General features: G+C 34.0%; 1 protein-coding gene and 1 pseudogene across 2 annotated transcripts in view; both read right to left on the bottom strand.

Annotated features, from left to right (window-relative positions):
• Positions 1-18,706, bottom strand: part of LSAMP (limbic system associated membrane protein) — a 1,652,779-nt gene that overhangs the window by 1,055,448 nt on the left and 578,625 nt on the right. The gene's annotated exons all lie outside the window — the stretch shown is intronic.
• Positions 5,170-5,993, bottom strand: LOC101441432 (metaxin-2 pseudogene; annotated as a pseudogene).

Below are 18,706 nucleotides of genomic sequence, written 5' to 3'. Positions count from 1 at the left end.
TGGATGAACCTTGAAAATATTATATTGAATGAAATAAGCCAGACATAAAAGAACAAATATTGTATGGTTTCATTAATATGAACTAAATACTATGAATAAACTCACAGAGATAAGCTCTAGAGTATAGCTTAATAAGAGATAGAACATGGGTTGAGAATGGGAGCTGATACTCAATGCGTGTAAAATTTTTCATAAAGTTAGTTGTAAAAGTGTGGAAATGAATAGCGTTGATGGTAACACATTACAGTGAGTATAACTAACACTACTGATTTATAAATGAGATTGTGGTTAAAAAAGTGTCTATGGACATAAATGTCAATTGAAAGGAAGATAGAGATAATCTGTGAACTACATAACAGTGATTTCAGTGGTGGATGAAGATTGTGGCTAATAATATAAACATAAGAATGTTTTCCTTTTCCGAATTGTTAAGAATATAATGATACACAGAAAAATTATAACTGATTTAACTTATTGATGACAGCAGTAATACTGCAACATTTTTGCAGCAATGACAAAGAAGATATTATATCAACTCGGAGAGAAAACTCTAGGCAGTATAAGAGGGTATGGGACTTTTCCTTTTGGAGTAATGAAAATGTTCTAAAATTGACTGAGTTGGTGACAACACAACTTTGTGATGAAAATGAGAGTCACTGAGTGTACACTTTGAATAAATTGTACAAACCATGGGGATGTATAACAAGGAATCCAGTGGTGGAAGATGGACTGAGGTTAGCAGGACAAATATGAGAATGTTTTCTCATGAACTTTAACAAACGTATAATACTAATACGGGGTGTTAGTAATTGGGTGGGTTGGGGGAAAATACACCAAATGTGTTAAGATATGGATTATAGTTATTATATTTTGATGACGCTATTTCCATGGTTTATAATAAAAGTTTCACAACAATGCAAGGTGTTTGGGGGGATGATATATAGGAGCCTTGTATGATGATAAGTATGTTTGTTTTCTAAGTTCACAACTTTTATTATACACTTATTTTTTATTTATGTTCATATAGGAATGATATACTTAAATACAATTTTTAGAAAAACACTGTTCAGGTGTTTCCATCACAGGGGAAACTTTTCAGCCCTCCTCAGACAGAGTCCAGACCTCTTCTTCTCTGCCTTTGTAAAATTTGTATTCCCATCTAATCTCACACTGGTAGCTTAGTGTCCTGTTATTGCTTATACATCTCCCGTGCCAAAGTGAGAGTTCTTAGAAAGGTTCAAAGTTTCACTTATTTATCTTTCTATTCATAAGTATTTGTTATTTGTTGAATAAAAGAATGAAAGATGGAATGAAATAAGGAATGAGTCTCTCCTTTCTGAATGATTCCAATTTCTTGATGTTTCCTTCTCCACAAATCATTCTGACTTAGTATATGCTCATGACCTACCCAAACACAATTTAAACCAAGCTAATATACTCCTATAACAACTACCCTGCATACCTCACAACTTTAAAGGGAAAGAAAATGTTATAGGATGAATGATTAGAAACACAGGGCTGAGAAGGACCTTCACATGATTAAGTTCAGCCTTCCACTTCCTAACTGGGCAAACAGGAATAAGGCTTGAACATCTCCCAGCCTATGGGTAGCATTCATGCCTCCTTAAAGAGTTTTGCTTTGTTGCCTTGGGAGGAAGTGAGGGAAGGCAAACTCAATGTCTCCACTAGCTGATAGCATGTACTCCATTTTTAAGAAAGCAGATAAGTGTTCACTGCAGTGAATGGAAAAATACACCTTGAATAAAGCTTGAAAAATGAAGAATCTGTGTGAACTGATCCAAACTGAATGGTAACTGATATCTCCATGTGTCTAGACATAGGTGAAGAAAAGCAAGTCTGCAAACACTCTGCCTGGCTATAAAACACTTGAAATATTTTTTTCTTCCTCTCATTATGGCAGTAAATTACAACAAATGTGGGAGCCCATTCTCAGTCTTGCAGAATTGGTTTCCTGCTACCTTCCAAGTTATAGCCACCAGAATTAGACAAAAGCTAAATAAGTAGGTATATTAGACAGCCAGTGGGGTGCTCATGCAAAACACCAGGAATCTGTTGGCTTTATAAAGGGTATTACTTGGGATAGAAGCTTATAGTCAGAAGGCCATAAAGAGCCCAACTAAAAGTTACTTCCTCACCTAAAGTCTGTTGCCACATGTTGAAACAAGATGGCAGGCAAGTCTGCAGGGTTTCAGACTTCCTTCTTCTCTGCTAAGGCTCCGTGTGTCCAACTTCTTCTAATCTCAAATGTAGGATGGCATAAGGTTAATCTCTCTTCCCAGAGCTCATTTCTTTCCAGGCTCAGTTGCTCTGTTCTCTCCACAAGGCTGTAAACTATCAGGCAGATGACTTGACTCTCTCTCCAGGGTTCCAGCATCAAAACTAAAAACTCTCTCCTCTGCTGTATAATTTTTTTTTCTGTGACACATCTTAACATCCTACTGATGTGGCTGAATCAAAGTCTTAATCTTGATTTAATCAACTAAAAGTGAAAACTCTGAATTTAATATAATCTAATACGCCTAGAGGAAAACACAATCCAATATCTATTTTTGGAATTCACAAACAATGCAAAACTGCCACAGTAAGTAACCACAGATTTAGATTAAAAAGGAGGTTTTATTCAAAAGTAATTCACAGCAGGAAATGTGCCCTGCCACCATTACTTTCAGAATGCCATCAATGCATAGGGATGGCACCTGTCCTTGGCTTTCATCTAGTTGTGAATGTCAGGGCAAAATTCGGTGGACGATGAGGTCATGGGTGGGGTAGCAAATATTCTCTCCGATTTTAAATATCACTCTATAGCGTTCATCCAACCAGTGCACATGGGCTTTGCAAAATTCACTTTCTGGATGAAACAGGAATTGAGTAGATGTGGGGAGCAAAGGAAAGGGAAGCTGAGAAAGAGGATGACTCTTTAAAAGTCTTATTAAATGAAATCCATTCCAAGAATGTAAACAGGAATGACTATACATAATACAGAAAGCAAGGGCTTAGAATCAGAAAAACAGAGTAAGAGTTTCAGCTTTCAAACTTTCTAAATATGACATTGAGAAAGTCATTTAACTTCTGATGCTCGAAAATTTTCCCATCTGTAAAATGAAGACAATTAAATATCCCAATTTCTTCATGAGGCTGTTGTGATGATTAAATACTAATAGATACTTTATACACACATTAATTATTATGCAAGTGGTACATTTATAAAGAGATGTGCAAGTGTCAAGAATTTCCAAGGTCCTAAAGTACAACACTTCATCACTATTGCTACTTGGTCTCAGAGACCACCTAACCACACACACTTAATGTATGGTCCCTCCTTTAACATAAGTGAGCAATTGATAAAAGCCTGTGTATGGACCCTACCTCGTGAGACAGCACCTTCCATTATTAGACACCTTAGATTACCAGAAAGTGGCTCAAAGCAATTTAACTTATTAAGAAACCCTTCCATTTTCTTATAATTACTAGGAACCATGCAATGACTCTACTAAGTAGTTTACAAATAGAATATAATCCAATTCTCTCATCAATCCTAATAAGGGACATCATTCAGAGAGCACATTGTAGTTAGTGTTGAGAGATGATCTGAGGAAGCATTTTGGATTATAACCACTGAAAAAGAATGCCATAGCTCTGGATTTTGATGAGATGCTAGAAGGACTATGGAGTTGTTTCCTTTCTCCTCCCTGTCTCCCACTTTTCTGTGTGAACTTAGAAAAATATGCCTCTGTTTCTCTTTCTTCTCTTATTAACTGAGAAAAAATAATACTTTCTAGGAGTCACAGATGCCTGAGCAAATTAATGATTCAATATTTGAAAAGAGCATTACAACTATTTAATAACAGCATCCCTTAACTGAGAGCCAAGTATTCCATTACCTGAGTGGGTGGGCCAATAGCTCAATAGTAACAATATAGCCTGGTTTTAAGTTTGGTTTTAATAATAGCATTGCATTAGATTATCAGAGAACAGATCACCCACAGGTACAAAATCAAAGCAATTAGTTAACATAGATCTTAGGAAAGTTGAAATAATAGAACCATAGGATGTTCTCTGTGATTTGTCTTGCAGGCTCTGTTGCTTTCTAAACCATATATGGCTTTTCAGATCTGTCAATACCTCAAGTGGAACACTAACTTGGAAAATGGTAGAGAAACACATGTAAACACATGTGCTGCCTGACCTTTCAATAACTGAGGAGACCAAATGTTACTATTCTGCTCTGGTCTTTGAAGATGTCATGAGGTCAGCCCATTACAGTCATATACCCAGTAGGCTAAAAATGTATGAATAACTGACAGGATCCATATTTGAGAACTGGGCTTACATTTCATGTCAAATTGCGATTAGACTACCCTCTAGATTTTAACTGTCCCCCCCAAACCCCAGGTGCTAAAAAAAGTCATTGTATCATTTCCTTTCTGCCTCCTATAGCCTTAAAAATCAGGACTTTTGTCTGACTATTAGAACAGTGGCACAGATTATGTTAAGGGGGACTGTCCCATATGCAGTTCACCATGATTTCTGATATTTTTCTGTTCAATTATTCCTGAAATTGAGTATAAAAAATTCCTGTCTTCCTTACTTTAGCAAAATTTAGGATTTAGGAATTATCTATTTGGATAAGATACCACCACGGTACTTTGGATTTCAGATTCAGGTCTGATTCTCTTCTTCTGGTTTTCCCCTAAATTACTCCAATTACCTAAGGCATGAGAAGCATGAGAAGGAAAAGAATAAAGTAAGGGCTGGATAAGGGATCATTATAAAAATAATGTCTGAGACAAACAGTAAATGGACATATTTAGGTAAGAATATGTAAAATGGGGAAAATACACTGTCTTCCTTTGTCTCTTTGATTTTATACTCTTTCTCAGTTTTATTTAGAGTCCTAACTATTAAGAATTAGATGAAATGTAAAATAGAACAAAATCAGAAATGATGTAAATATTTTTAAAAGACTGTGGAAAGTACCATGCTCTTTCAAATTAATATCAAGAATTTTGTGAAACATCTACTGTGTGCCCAGTGTATAATAGAAACCATAAATATCCAAAAGCAGTGATTTTGGTCTTAAAATTCTGATACCATTATCTATTATAATATTCAAGTAAGATATATTTTAAAAGTTAGATTAAAAAATATTTAAGTTAACAAGTAACTAAGACAACTGATAGGTAAGTTGCCTTTATCATGATCTTCAACATAATGTTGTTCAATTCTTCTATGGAAAGCAAGGAAGTTGTAATTTTTCACCTTTTTAGAAAGTAAAAACTTCAACATTGTTCAATTGTGTGGTAACAGTGGTGTACAGATTAACAAATATCAGTGCATCTAGTTCAGTAGACTTCTTATTGAAGAAATAGAGTTGGGTTCCCAGTCTTTGAGAAAGAGCATGACAGCACTGGTCCACATCTTCCAAGACCTGGTCCCAAGTCTTGTTATCCCACCCAACAGCTTTCATCTTACCTTTGGCTTCCCACTGCTTCTTATAGGCCAAATTATTATTCAGAGGCCAAGGGTAAGGAGATCCATACCTAGCATGAGTGATCTCCCCTACTGTACCTTAATCACACCACTGAAGATACAACTCTGTAGTCAACATCATATTGTTGACTAATTCCATGTAGGCTTTTATTTCTGCTTTTTTGGACTTCATCCAGCCCATCACTAAGAGAATGGTCCTTGGCTTTGACAAATTGTACTAATGGACAAAGTTCTTATACTATTTAATTTCCCACATGAATAAAATGTACTTTATTGGATGGAGATGTACATTCTGCATTTTCCCTACAAATCACTTTGATAAGCAGATTATATATTTGCAAAAAGATCTGTACAGCATAAGAAACTGCATTATCAGACAGCAAAAGATGCTCCTCTTTTAGTTGCTAATATAATGTGGCATTTTCAGGCCAAGGTTCTACAGTTGCCAGCTGGGAGACAAAGGCTTCAGCCACCAAAGACATGCCGACTACTAATTACTGTACCCATAGTTCCTGCTCCACTCAGCCTCAATGTCTTCCTTTGCAATCCTGGAGGGTGACAGCAGCTAAAGAGCCTGAATCAGGCTGAGACTCAGACTCACAAGGTTTACTGTGGTGGCAACAGAATGGGTGGGGGCCATGACCAAAGGTTACAGCCCTAGACAAAACCATTTTAAATGTGAGGAAATTTAGGTTCCCAAAAGTCATGACTTAATGACTGATAAATGGAACTTCTAGAATTTGAGCCTAGATTTTAATTTTTATTGGATGGATGGATAGATAGATGGAAGGATGAATGGATGAAAAATAATACTCTGTTAGTAGAAAAGATTTCCTATTACTATTCCAAGGCAAATGTCTATAATACATAGGAAGACACAAAGGCTGAGATAATCCCTAACATCTTTCATTGGTAGAGAGTCTAGTCTTAAGACTTGTAGCTTGGAAATTAGGCTAAAACACCTAAAGGAAGTAATGAGGAACAACAAATTAATATTCGTAAATATAATATTTTTATTATCATCCTCTTTCCAATGGTATAACAGACTTTAGCAAGAACACTGGTGTTTTAAGTTTAAATATTTTGATAAAAATGGTCCTTAAAAGAAACTAGCACTTCCCTTGGACTCTATAATGCATTGTGCATTTCTAAAAATAATGCATCTATTAATCTCAACATTAGCTTGTTAGAAATTCTAAAATTTTTGTATACTATATTGCAATTTGGGAAGAAAAAACATTAAGAGTCCATTATGCCTCATTTTAAATTTTGGATTTCTCTTGTATTATTTCCTCAAAGTTCTCAAAAGTGTCAGGTCCATTCAGATATTCTCAATCTTGATTAAACGTTTTCAGGATTTATCTTCCAAGTGTGAATTCTGTATCAGAGACCCTAAAGAGACATAGTGCTCAGAGGTAAAAGTAATTCTTAAAGTTAAATTAGGCTTCAAATGGTTGTTATCAGGTAAAAACAATAATCCCTAACATCCACAGTGCAATATCTATACTGATGGTTTGGCATTGTAGAATGATGTCTTTCATCCAAAATGGATAGTAAAGTATCAGAAGTGCTGTGTCAAAAATCTGAAAAATTGTCATCAATTCATCTGTCAATCAAGTAACTCTTAGCATTAAGCCCATATATGGCTAACCATTTTCCAAAAAACTGTATTAGACACCATGCTGGGCATAAGACCAAAAGATAATGTACAATACTTTCAAGAGCAGGTTATTAGAGGAAAATACAGTCTATCCAGCCCAAGAGAGGTTAATTCTGAGCATCCTAACCATGACTTTCAATATGTCAATTCTGTGGTTCATCACTTGATGATCATCCAATCTGTCAGTAGTAATTGAAAATTTACTATTCAGTTCTAGGAATTTACAATTACTCTGCATTTCAGCTCTTTACTCATCATATGACCTCCTCCACTTCTTCATAAAGAAGTTGGAGAATTTTGAACTCTCTTTTATATATTTCTCATTACTTGCTGCCATTATTCCCTAAGCCTCCCCAGTACCCAGTCAGCTCAAATCAGGCTCATTCTTTTGATTCCCTGTGCTTCCCATACTCCTTTTGCCCATGGACTTTTGTGTATGCTCTTTTTTAACCAAGAAGTCCATTCCCCATCCATGCTCTACTAACCCTTCAGTTATAACTCAGGCTTACTCTTCTCCATTAAAAAAGAAAAATCATACCAAATCTTTTTTCCCTTCTTTAAACTCCTATTGGAAATTAAATCAAAGTCACATGGCTTAGAACATATTTTTTCTTTAATTTTATTTTAGTTTGCTAAAGGCCACCAATGCAATATACCAGAAATGGATTGGCTTTCACAATGGGAATTTGTTAAGCTTGCAGTTCTGAGGCTGTGAGAACGCCCAAATCAAGGCATCATCAGAGATGGTGTCTCAATGAAGGTCTGTAACTGGCAACCCTGGACCCCTGCCATGTGGCAAGGCACAATGGCAACTCTGCCGGTCTCTGTCTTCTCCTCCAAGCTCACTTTTTCCCTGAGCTCAGCTGCGGGCAATTAGCACATGGTGACATCAACTCATCTCTCCCCTCTCTTCTAGGTGGTGTTGTTAATTCTACTCCATCCTGTTCTGTGGTTTTTCTCTCTCCCAGGTTCATTGATTCTTAACTTCTGGAGGTTTCTTGCTGTCAGTGCATATTTTTTTTTCCTGTTTCTGTAGCTTTTTTATTCCTCTATACAGCACTCCAGTAAGAGGATTAAGACCCACTGTGGGTCACCCCCCCCCCCAACACACACACTGGAACAATCTATTCAAATGCCCCTTACTTGATCTAATCTAAAATAAGGTTCACAATAGGTTCTATTTAAGAATATAATTTTCTGAGGTCCACAAAAGACTAAAAACAACACAAATTTCTTAAGGTTATTGGGTTGGTATTGGTAGATTTAGTGGGGGTTAATAGAACAAGGGTATGACTGAGTGTACTTGAAAAAGAATCAAAGCTGATGTGGAGGTATCAAAGGTGAAACTGTGCCTTGAAATAGAAAGATCTAGGAGAGTGGGTTTGCATATACTAGTGCATGTCTGATGGCGTAATCCCCATTTTAACACGTGGAGTAGCACAGACTAAAATTATAGAGAGGCTTCTAAGCCTCACCTATAGAATCAGTAAAGGTACAGTCAGAAAAATAAATAAATTCCATACCAGGTAGTTCATTAGAGATAATTTAATCCAGAGAAAAAATTAAAAAGATGTTGGAAGAGCTAAAAACTACATAGTTGGTTGATGAAATAATCTAGAGATTAGTAATATCAGACAAATACTATCATCCCTAGAATTGAAAAGAGGAGCTGATGTTACCATAGCCTGGGAGTCAGGGCCACCCAATAGGAAATGAAACCATATCAGAGGCTGCCAAGTGGGAGCTGGGACATGGAGATTCAGAAGCATATAGAGATGGAGGAAAATTGTCTGGCTCTTCTGTTCTCACAATTTAGTTTCCTGCCAGTGCCTCCCACTGGTTGAACCTAGCAAGGAACCACTTGGCAACAGAGCCAGAAAAATGTGGTTTTTCAGATCTGCCACCTGTTATACAGAGCAGCTAAGAGGGAGAATGGGAATGAATTTGAAACCGAACAGATACTTTGTATATTTTTTACCCCAAGCAATCAAAATGCAGAGTTTCTAAGCATGTCATGAACAGTATATAATGAATATAAGTAGGTGATATAAATTGTTTGATAAATTATTTAGTATCAGGTACAGTTTAGATATCATTTATTACAAACACACATCCACAGATATATTTCCTGTAATATATACATACATGCACATATACATACAAACATGTATTCTGAAATGCAGTTAGAATACAATCTTCAAAGGAGCATAACATCATAAATCACAGAACTTTGGTGAATGTCACTATTAAATTTAAATAATAAACTACAAAATATTTTTACATGTGTATATATAATAATTCTTTATAATCCAGAAAGGTTTTCATACCTATTTTCTTTACAAGTATACACAAAATAAATCTCAATTTGAGTTTTCTGTCTGCACACATTACTCAATTAGGAAATCTGAAAAAATGCTGAGCTCTATTCCAATTATTTACTATGACCCCCCACTCCCAGAGGCTATCTCATTCATACTGACACCTAATATTGTCCTACACTAACCCTTATTCTTGGTTCTAAATTAAATTTTGCTATTTTGTTACTCGCTTTTCTTTCAAGTAAATATTGCTTCTAGAGAAGTTTTCCCTCATTTTCCAGAATAAAGGAAAAGGAAGCTGAACTTTATTAAACCAACCACTGTGCAGACTTTATATCTGGTCTAACATTTTATTTTGTGTACCGTGGACTATAAGTGTAAGTGATTGTGTCATTTTTGGCATTCTCACAGTTTTCTAGCATAATCCAAAGACTGATAATAATGCTATTTATGAAAATAACAATGCTTCTGATAAAACTGCTTATAAAATATATAAACCTTTACTGAACTATATTATCCCATATTTTCCTGGAACATGGAGACAATGTTAAAAACATTCCCATTAGACTCCTTCTTGTTTTTTCTGAAGAAGCTTGTTCTAAAGGCAAAACTCACAGTTCTGTGCTTCCTCATTGAGTCACTGTCTGTTGATCAGCCCTGCCTTTTCATTCAAGTGTTGCCTATCACAAAGCTCATCAAACCAGTACTGTCAAGGTTTGGGTCATTAAGCCATAACAGATGACAATAAAATAGTACTTGAGACAATACCTGTTATTACCAAACATACCTTTCAGTTATCACTGCAGAGTGAAATACTGAAAAAGCTTAGTAACATAGGACTGTTTGTCAGGAAAGCAATGTAAGTATAAATTAGATACATCAGGGGAAAATTAAAGATAAGTCTTGCCTTTTTAGTAAAATTTCTGGTCAGAAGAACAAATGTGCAGCACATTAAATAAAAATGAAGTACTGAGCTCTAGGCAAAGGCTTGCTGCATAAAGTGCAACATCTAAAATTTCTCTTGGTTCAGCTTTATTCTTTGAAAATCATTTCAGAAATAATTGCACAGAAAATGAAATATTTTTTCAATAAACATATTCTCTGTTACCTAAATCAGGAACATGGTATACATTATTAATTTTATTTATTAACTAATTCCAAAGAATGATTATAATAACTATTTCATTATATTTAATGTTTAAAATTATTCTCTAGTATATCAGAACAAAAGCTGCTTTTCTACTACTTTGGCATTAAGAGATGATAATAGCTACCATGTACATATCAATTATGAGCCAGGCATTTTTCTATACTTTAGATATATAAACTCTTTATATTTTCAAACCAACTTTATAAACTTTTAAACCCCAATTTATAGATGAGGAAACTGAAACACAAAGATAATAAATAAATTGCCCAAAATTACACTGCTGTGTAATGATAGAAGGGATTGGAATGCAGGCAGACGAAGTTCAGAGCTTCTGTTTTTAACAACCACTGCCTTTGGCTTTGTTTTATGAAAGGTCCAAATCTTTTGTTCTATGACACATTGTCAAACAGTTTTAGAGACAGGGAGAAATGAGTAAGGTGGGACTTGGTAGACCAACAAGACGAGACAACGAAAAACATTCTTAATGAACATTTATTTAAGGCAAACTGTATATTAAGAACTGAGATTAAAAACAGGATATACCAAAATGAATGGATTTTTAATTGAATTTACAATCGCTTTTTTAGTGAATTTACAAACCAATGGAGGAATTTACATTCTGGTGGGTACAATGAACTCATTGTCAAAATATCTATTGTTAAACTCCTATGAAGGGTACAGTATTAAATTACAAAGATGAGAATTTCAGGAAATCAAGAGTCTTATTCTTTTTAGGAAGACCATATACAACAAGAAAGATATCATTGACCTTGGAGACTTAAGAATTACTTAATCCAATATTTTAACAATCTCTTTATGTAACTTACTAGGTACCCTAATAATGTCCTTTCTTCTTCTAGGTCTTACTCATGTTGATTATCACACACTGTGCTTCAAAATTATCTTCCATCAAAGTTCTATTCACCCTCCAATCATGTTTCATAAGTAATCATTTCATGACATTTTTTCTTATTTCCCAGTCCAAAGTATTATTTTTCTCTTGCATTCAGAAAGCTCTGCTTTTTCTATAGATGTTTATTTATTCTACATTCTATTATATTCCGACATAGACCTTACTTATTTCCATGCCTCTATTAAGGGCTACATGGGAACAATATCTTCCCTTTGTTCACTTGTCTATTCTCCACAGTATTAACATAGTTCCCTCAATTAAATAAATACTTACTTAATAGTAAGTGATTGTTTAATTGGATATTCCTGATTAAAAATAGTCTAAAGCAACGTTTATTTTTAATATGAAATTTTATCAGCACTAAGGGGAATAATAATTAGATTATTTAAAGCAACTTGAAATAATGTGAACTATTGATGGTATTCTACCTCATGTGTGCTTATACATGCATGTTTATATTCATGTGTATATCCATGTGTATGTATATACATGTAGATGGCAATATATTCCATTTTTATTTCAAGGCATCTTATATTTAGGAATTACCTAACTTCTGGGGTCTTCAATTTGCCACTTAAGACTGCATTATTATAGAGCCTGACATTTGTTCATAAAATGAGATGCAAAAATATGCTAATGTATCATTAAGACTGAGATTGTAATTACATAGAAGTCAGAAAATTCTCTCATAAAATTCCCAAAGCAATCATATTTCTTTTTTAAAAAATATCAATGAAAAAAATATTTTTGAAATGAGTTCTCTTGTGATGTTAAAGTCTAAAAGCAAAAGAAATTGAGGTGGTACTTGAGGAACAGGAAATAGAAAAATCTTAACATGAAGAAATTTCACTATCTTAAATAGTTTAAAAATTTTTTGAAAGGAAACAAATTATGTAGTTGATGAAAAATTCATTTGAATGTAAAATATCTTTAAGTTTCAATAATACAAGGTATTAATAACTGAGAAAATAAATTCTAAAATATATAATTTGGGTCTTGCCTGGCACCCTCTAGCTATAGATTTGCTATAGCAATGCTACTAAAGAAAACTAATGTTTCTAATTATAACAAAGCTTTAATACCATAAATCCAACTACAACTATTTATTTTCAAACTGTTAAGGATCCAAGGCTATTTTTGGGCCTCAGCTACTTACATTTGTGTTTCCTCTATTTCAGCCACTGTTTTGGCAATGTCAAAACTGTCCTGTTAACTCCAATTAACATTGTGATTTGATTGGATACAGACACAATAAACACACACACATACACATACACACATCATAACAACTATGTTTGGGGGTTTGGTTTTTTTCTTAGAAAAAGTGAAGTAAATATGTTTTGGTTTGTTTGTTAATTAACAATCTCCTTTGGGAATAAGCCCTACAAATTCTACATCTCTACCCCACTATTCCTTATGATTTTCTATGCTATTTTGATGATAACCACACTTTTATTCCTTAATACTTATCCCAAGTAAATATGTCACATATGTGTATTAAATAAGTATAAATATATATTTATATTAGTATGTTTATGAGAACAGAGTACAATAAAAAACAGGAAGTGATTAGATAAGGCAGTTTAACTAAAGGATGGTAAAAAAAGGCAAAAGAATTTCTAAAGTGTGTTACCAACAATTGTGCCAGACTATGGTAATTCAAAGAATTTCTGATAATCAGCCTACTTCTAAGTCATACTGATAAATTAAAATTACAAGGACAAAATAGCTGCATAACTTTAGTGCTGATAAGTGTAATGTATCGTTCCACTGTAAATTTTGAATGACATCATTATTGCATGGATAAGTATTGGAAGAGAAGTGCCATTTGTTTTTGAGACCACATCAAGATCTGCCAATTCACAGTGAGAAACCCACAAGAAACTACATGGTAAATATGAATATATAATCAATTTTGTAGGCCTCATATATATAAAAGTTTTCGAAAGATCATTTAGATTATATAAGGATTATGATCAGACCTAAAGACTCTTAAATAAATGAAAATTCTGAACTCTGTGCAATCAAATCTCTTGCTGGAATAAAATAGACAAAGAGAAGCAGTTACCAAAACTGGAGCATAGAGAAACTATAATAAAGTAATTACCTGTCTCATATACACGACTTTTTCCAGAACAAATAGTTTTTGTAAAACAGGAACGGCAACTTACCTAAGGAGAGAATGAGAAAAAAATATAGGTTATTAATAACACCAAAGACATTTTAAGAGAAACATGACATACATGATTGGAAGAATCAGTTCCATACACATAGAGGAATTACCTAAAATCCATTAAATGCTCCCAAAATCATGTATGTCTTTTATCCCTCTTTAAGTGTTCCTAAACTTCTCATCTCTGGTCTGCTTCTTTCTATCAACCGCCACTATACCCTGAATATTGCAGGGATCTTCTCCTCAGGCTGGTTTAATTCCACATATATTTTAATGTCTCACAAAAAAAAAAAAAGGGTGATATCATCCCCAAATAATCAGAAAATCTAGAATGGATTCCAGACCTTGCCTCTTACTAGAATCTTCCTTTGATCAAGACAAAACTATCTGTGAACTGAAAGTGATTGAAAAATATGAAGGTAAATCCACTTTGAGCTTCAGAATTCTAAGTTTTTGAGAGAAGACCACTAGAATGGCCAATAGAATTTTTAAATAAAATTCCAAAGAAAGTGGATCTCAGGTTCGATAAAAATTGGGGGGATATGCCCTTCCCATGCCATTTCACATGATTTTAGGCTCTGACAAAGACTGGTTATTCTGTGCAAGACTGATTTGGCAGCCAAACCAGTGGAATTATAAAAGGCCTATACGTAATCGTGAGTTGGTATTTATGGAATAATAGTGTCATCTGTGAGTGAGATTGGAGGTGAAATATGGGATTCTGGGGATGAACTGCGATGGTAAAATCCAGTTGCCCCAAGATTATTTCAAAACTGCTACGTTTAAAGGCCAACACTGTTCAATGCACTACCATGTCAGGAGCAGACAAAGATCTGGCTCTTCCAGGTAGGAGCTATAGTGTTTACAGAGCACTTAGTGCAGTCTCCACTTCATTGGGAACTAGCTTGGAAAATTCTCTAGGTGCACAACCTTAATGTTTTTCCTGCTGAAAGCCAAAGTGTTCATTTTATGCCTTGACTAATTTATGGGTTTAGTTCTTTATAAAATAGATTCTAGAAAAGAGAGAGAACCTGAAAATGAATTCCCTCTGCACAACATGTGTGTATGGTCCCATTAGCAGTTGCACAGTGGGCAATCGATTAGGGAGGGAAAAATGGCTTTTTTTATGGTAATGGATTTTCAGCCTCCTGGTGATAATTTATTTACTAGAAATTTTGCAGAGTTGGCTAACACACTGATGAAAACCTTTTGAACATGTTCATTTGAAAAGAGGAAAAAAAGGGGCTTGGCTTTTTATTTTTTATTTTTAGAAATATTGTTATTAAGTCAATGGAAGCATATTGATAAAATATGCCTGAAAGCTAGTCCTGAAATCTATAATACAAATTACATTGCTATTGACAAATGGCAATTTAATCCTGCAATTAACTTTAACCATTTGAATTTTTCTGTTGCATTTTTTTAAGAAAAATCTTAACAGACATTCAGTAAAGTTGTGCTAGGCTAGTCAGCAGTGCATAAAAGCCATCTGATTCCCTTAGTATTTCTTTGTATAAGTGTTCTATCCATCTCATATTGAAGTATAAAACCAGAATCTTTTCACCTTGACTGAGAAAATAAGGATTCCTGTATTATTATTTGGCCAAGTTCAAATAATTTTTATAACAGAATCAGAATGATTCATGTTTCTATTTCAATTATATCACTGCTGCCTCTGTAGCATTGTGAAAATGAAGTTGCTTCACTGAGACTCACTACCTTTATTTGCAAAATGGAAAAAAATAGTGCTTACCTTGGAAAGTATGTGGCTATATGAAGTAACATATGCAAGAGTCAGGTGCCTATCCTTCTACTTGACATCTATTCAGTCCATGTCCTGCTTTCCCCTTCAAACAATGAAGGCATCCTCCACCCCACCCCACCCCCCGCCCAGGTACTGGCAAATTATTCCCTTTCTCATTGAAGGAAAACCTATCTTTTCCACTCTACTCAAAATTTGGAATAAAATACTCCTCAGCAGGGGCAATCCAACATCCATTTCTTCATACCCATACCCATATGCACAGCCCACTCCCTGACTTGGGGAGCACATGGATTAATGGGAGGTGGAAAGAAATAATGGAAGAATAGTTATTAATAAAGGTGCTTTCCTGCTTGGACTTTTTAATATATGGCTATGAAACTGTTTTAGCAATGGAGGTAGGAAGGGGCAGAACATAACAAAAGGTTCTGACTTTGGAGAACCAGGGTTTTTGTGCAAATCAATATGAGTCACAAAAAAAAATCAGAGGGATATTATATATAAAAATTATATATACTATATTAAAGACCTAAAATAAGCATGAACATATATGTACCTAACCATTCAGCCTTAAATTATATAAACCAACAACTGAAGTAAGGAAAAATATATAAATCAACCATTTATTTGGAGATATAAGCCATACTTCCCAGAAATCAGCAGAATAAATTGTCATAAAAAGAGGAAATACCTGAAACATTTTAATAACATCATTTGAATAGCATGAGTTAATAGACAAATACAGAACTTTACCTGCTACCACTAATGGATATATATTATTTTCAAGCATACATGGAATATCCACAAAAAGTGATTATAAACTAAGTCACAAAGAAAGGATCAACAAATTCCAAAGATTCATCATCAGTCAGTATTCTCCAATGAAAACACAATAAAGTCAGAAATCATTGATAAACAGAGAGCTAAGATACTTAAATTGGACTGGAAATAACAATTCAGTTTTAATTTTTATTTTTTTAAAGATTTATTTTTATTTTTTATTTAAACCCCCCCCGCCCTGCCCCGGTTGTCTTTTCTCTGTATCTATTTGCTGCGTCTTGTTTCTTTGTCCGCTTCTGTTGTCGTCAGTGGCAAGGGAAGTGTGGGAGGCGCCATTCCTGGGCAGGCTGCACTTTCTTTCACGCTGGGCGGCTCTCCTCACGGGTACACTATTTGTGCGAGGGGCTCCCCTATGCGGGGGACACCCCTGCGTGGCCCAGCATTCCTTGCACGCATCAGCACTGCACATAGGCCAGCTCCACACGGAGCAAGGAGGCCCGGGGTTTGAACCGCGGACCTCCCATGTGGTAGACGGACGCCATAACCACTGGGCCAAGTCCGTTTCCCCAATTTTTTTTTTAGAAACTCTATTTCTAAATAGGCTAAAGAGAAAATCTTAAGTGAGATTAAAAAGAATTTAAAAAGCATTTGACATGGTACATATTAAAATGTCTGGGACACAAATAAACTATTACATAGAGAGGTATTTGTAGCTTTAAATGCTTTTATTTGAAAATAAAAATATATTGGAAAACAATTCTGCAAAATATTGGAACTCAAGAAATTGGCAAATGCAAAGATAGAAATTAAAAAAAAATAATAACGATAAAAATAATTGAAATGAAAAACAGATAATTCATAAAAATATAAAAGTTAGTTATCTGAGAAAATTAATGTCTTTTCATGAAGAAGCCGAAAGGAGGAAAAACAGAGAAAATGGAAATCAATAATGCATAGATGGGAAAATGAGAAAGAGATACAAGAGAAGGAGAAAAATAATAAAAAGTTTATTAAAAAACTACTATATGAGAATGAATTTCCAAATTAAAACAGAAAGTGTAAATATCAGAAAAATGTAAAATGTCCAAATTGTTGCAAGAAGATATAGAAAACATTAAATACATAAATAATTATATAAAATGGATATCAAAATATTTTTCCTTAAAAAAAGCCCTGGGCCCAACTGAATTTATAGATGAATTATACTAAATTTTTAAGGAATATTTAAGCCATAAATTTTATAAATTCATTTACAAAATAGGAAAAAAGGTAACCCACTTTATTCAAATTAAAAAATCAAATGAAAACAGCATAAGGAATGGAAATTATGTCTTATTCCAATTTTGAATCTATAAACAAAAATTCTAAAAGAGCTATTAACTACCACATAAATGAGTGTATTTTAAATATACATTCTGATCCAAAGTAGTTTATCCCAAAATTTAAAGATGATTTTAAATCAGGAAATGTAGCAATGCAATTCACCACTTTAAAATACAAAAAAAGAAAATTCACATAATTATCTCAATAAATGAAGAAAAATAATTTGCAAATGCTGAAATAGACATTACAAAATCTTAGAAAATTAAAAATAAAGAGGGACTACCCTAGTAAGAAAAAGACTGTATTTCAAAATTCTACAGCAAACTTAATACTAAATAAAGAAAATTTAAAACCATTCTAAGACCACAAGAGTTTTATAGAGTTACTGTTAAAACTCTCTTGAAGAACATAAAATATCTGAATAAATGAATTATGTTCATAGATAGCATGAATTAGTATTTTAAAGATGTGAATTTTTGCCAAATTTTATCTGTAAATTAAATGATTTCAATAAAAATTCCAAAACAATATTTTGAGCTCACCAAACATTTAAATCATCACTCCCACACACACATATACACAAAGTACTAAATAAATAATAAAATAAAGCCAAGTTTCTACAGGAAAGAACAAGGAGGAATTCTCCCATCGGATACCTCAAAGAACTAAAAATCAACTGTACCAGTGAAGAAACAGAGAGATAAACCCCTGGAATAGACAAGAAAATTCATTAACACAGGGATGTATTATAGAGGTAGCACTACACATCAATGAGAACAATGACTCACTTTAGGTATTTGTTATTGAGAAAACTGGTTCACAATTATGAAGAAAAATAAAACTGGATTCCTTCTCCATACAGTATTGAAAAATGGACTCAAAGGAATTAAAGTGCTAAATATAAAGGGTAAAATTATAAACCTAAATGAAGAAAATGGAAGGGTCTATCTCTGTGTGTTGGCGGCTTAAGGGTGGAGAAGAATTTCCTAAATAAGTTAAATACACACACACACACTGAATAATAAGATTAAATTAAAAGTTGATGGCTTTGAGTACAATTTTTTATAAACTTTCACTTAGCAATATGCACAGATACCTGAAGAAAGATTGGGAGAA

Source organism: Dasypus novemcinctus, chromosome 4, assembly GCF_030445035.2.
Source record: "Dasypus novemcinctus isolate mDasNov1 chromosome 4, mDasNov1.1.hap2, whole genome shotgun sequence".
NCBI classification, from domain to species: domain Eukaryota; kingdom Metazoa; phylum Chordata; class Mammalia; order Cingulata; family Dasypodidae; genus Dasypus; species Dasypus novemcinctus.
The sequence above is the reverse complement of the archived record's forward strand: the minus strand, read 5'-3'. Positions and strand labels throughout refer to the sequence as shown.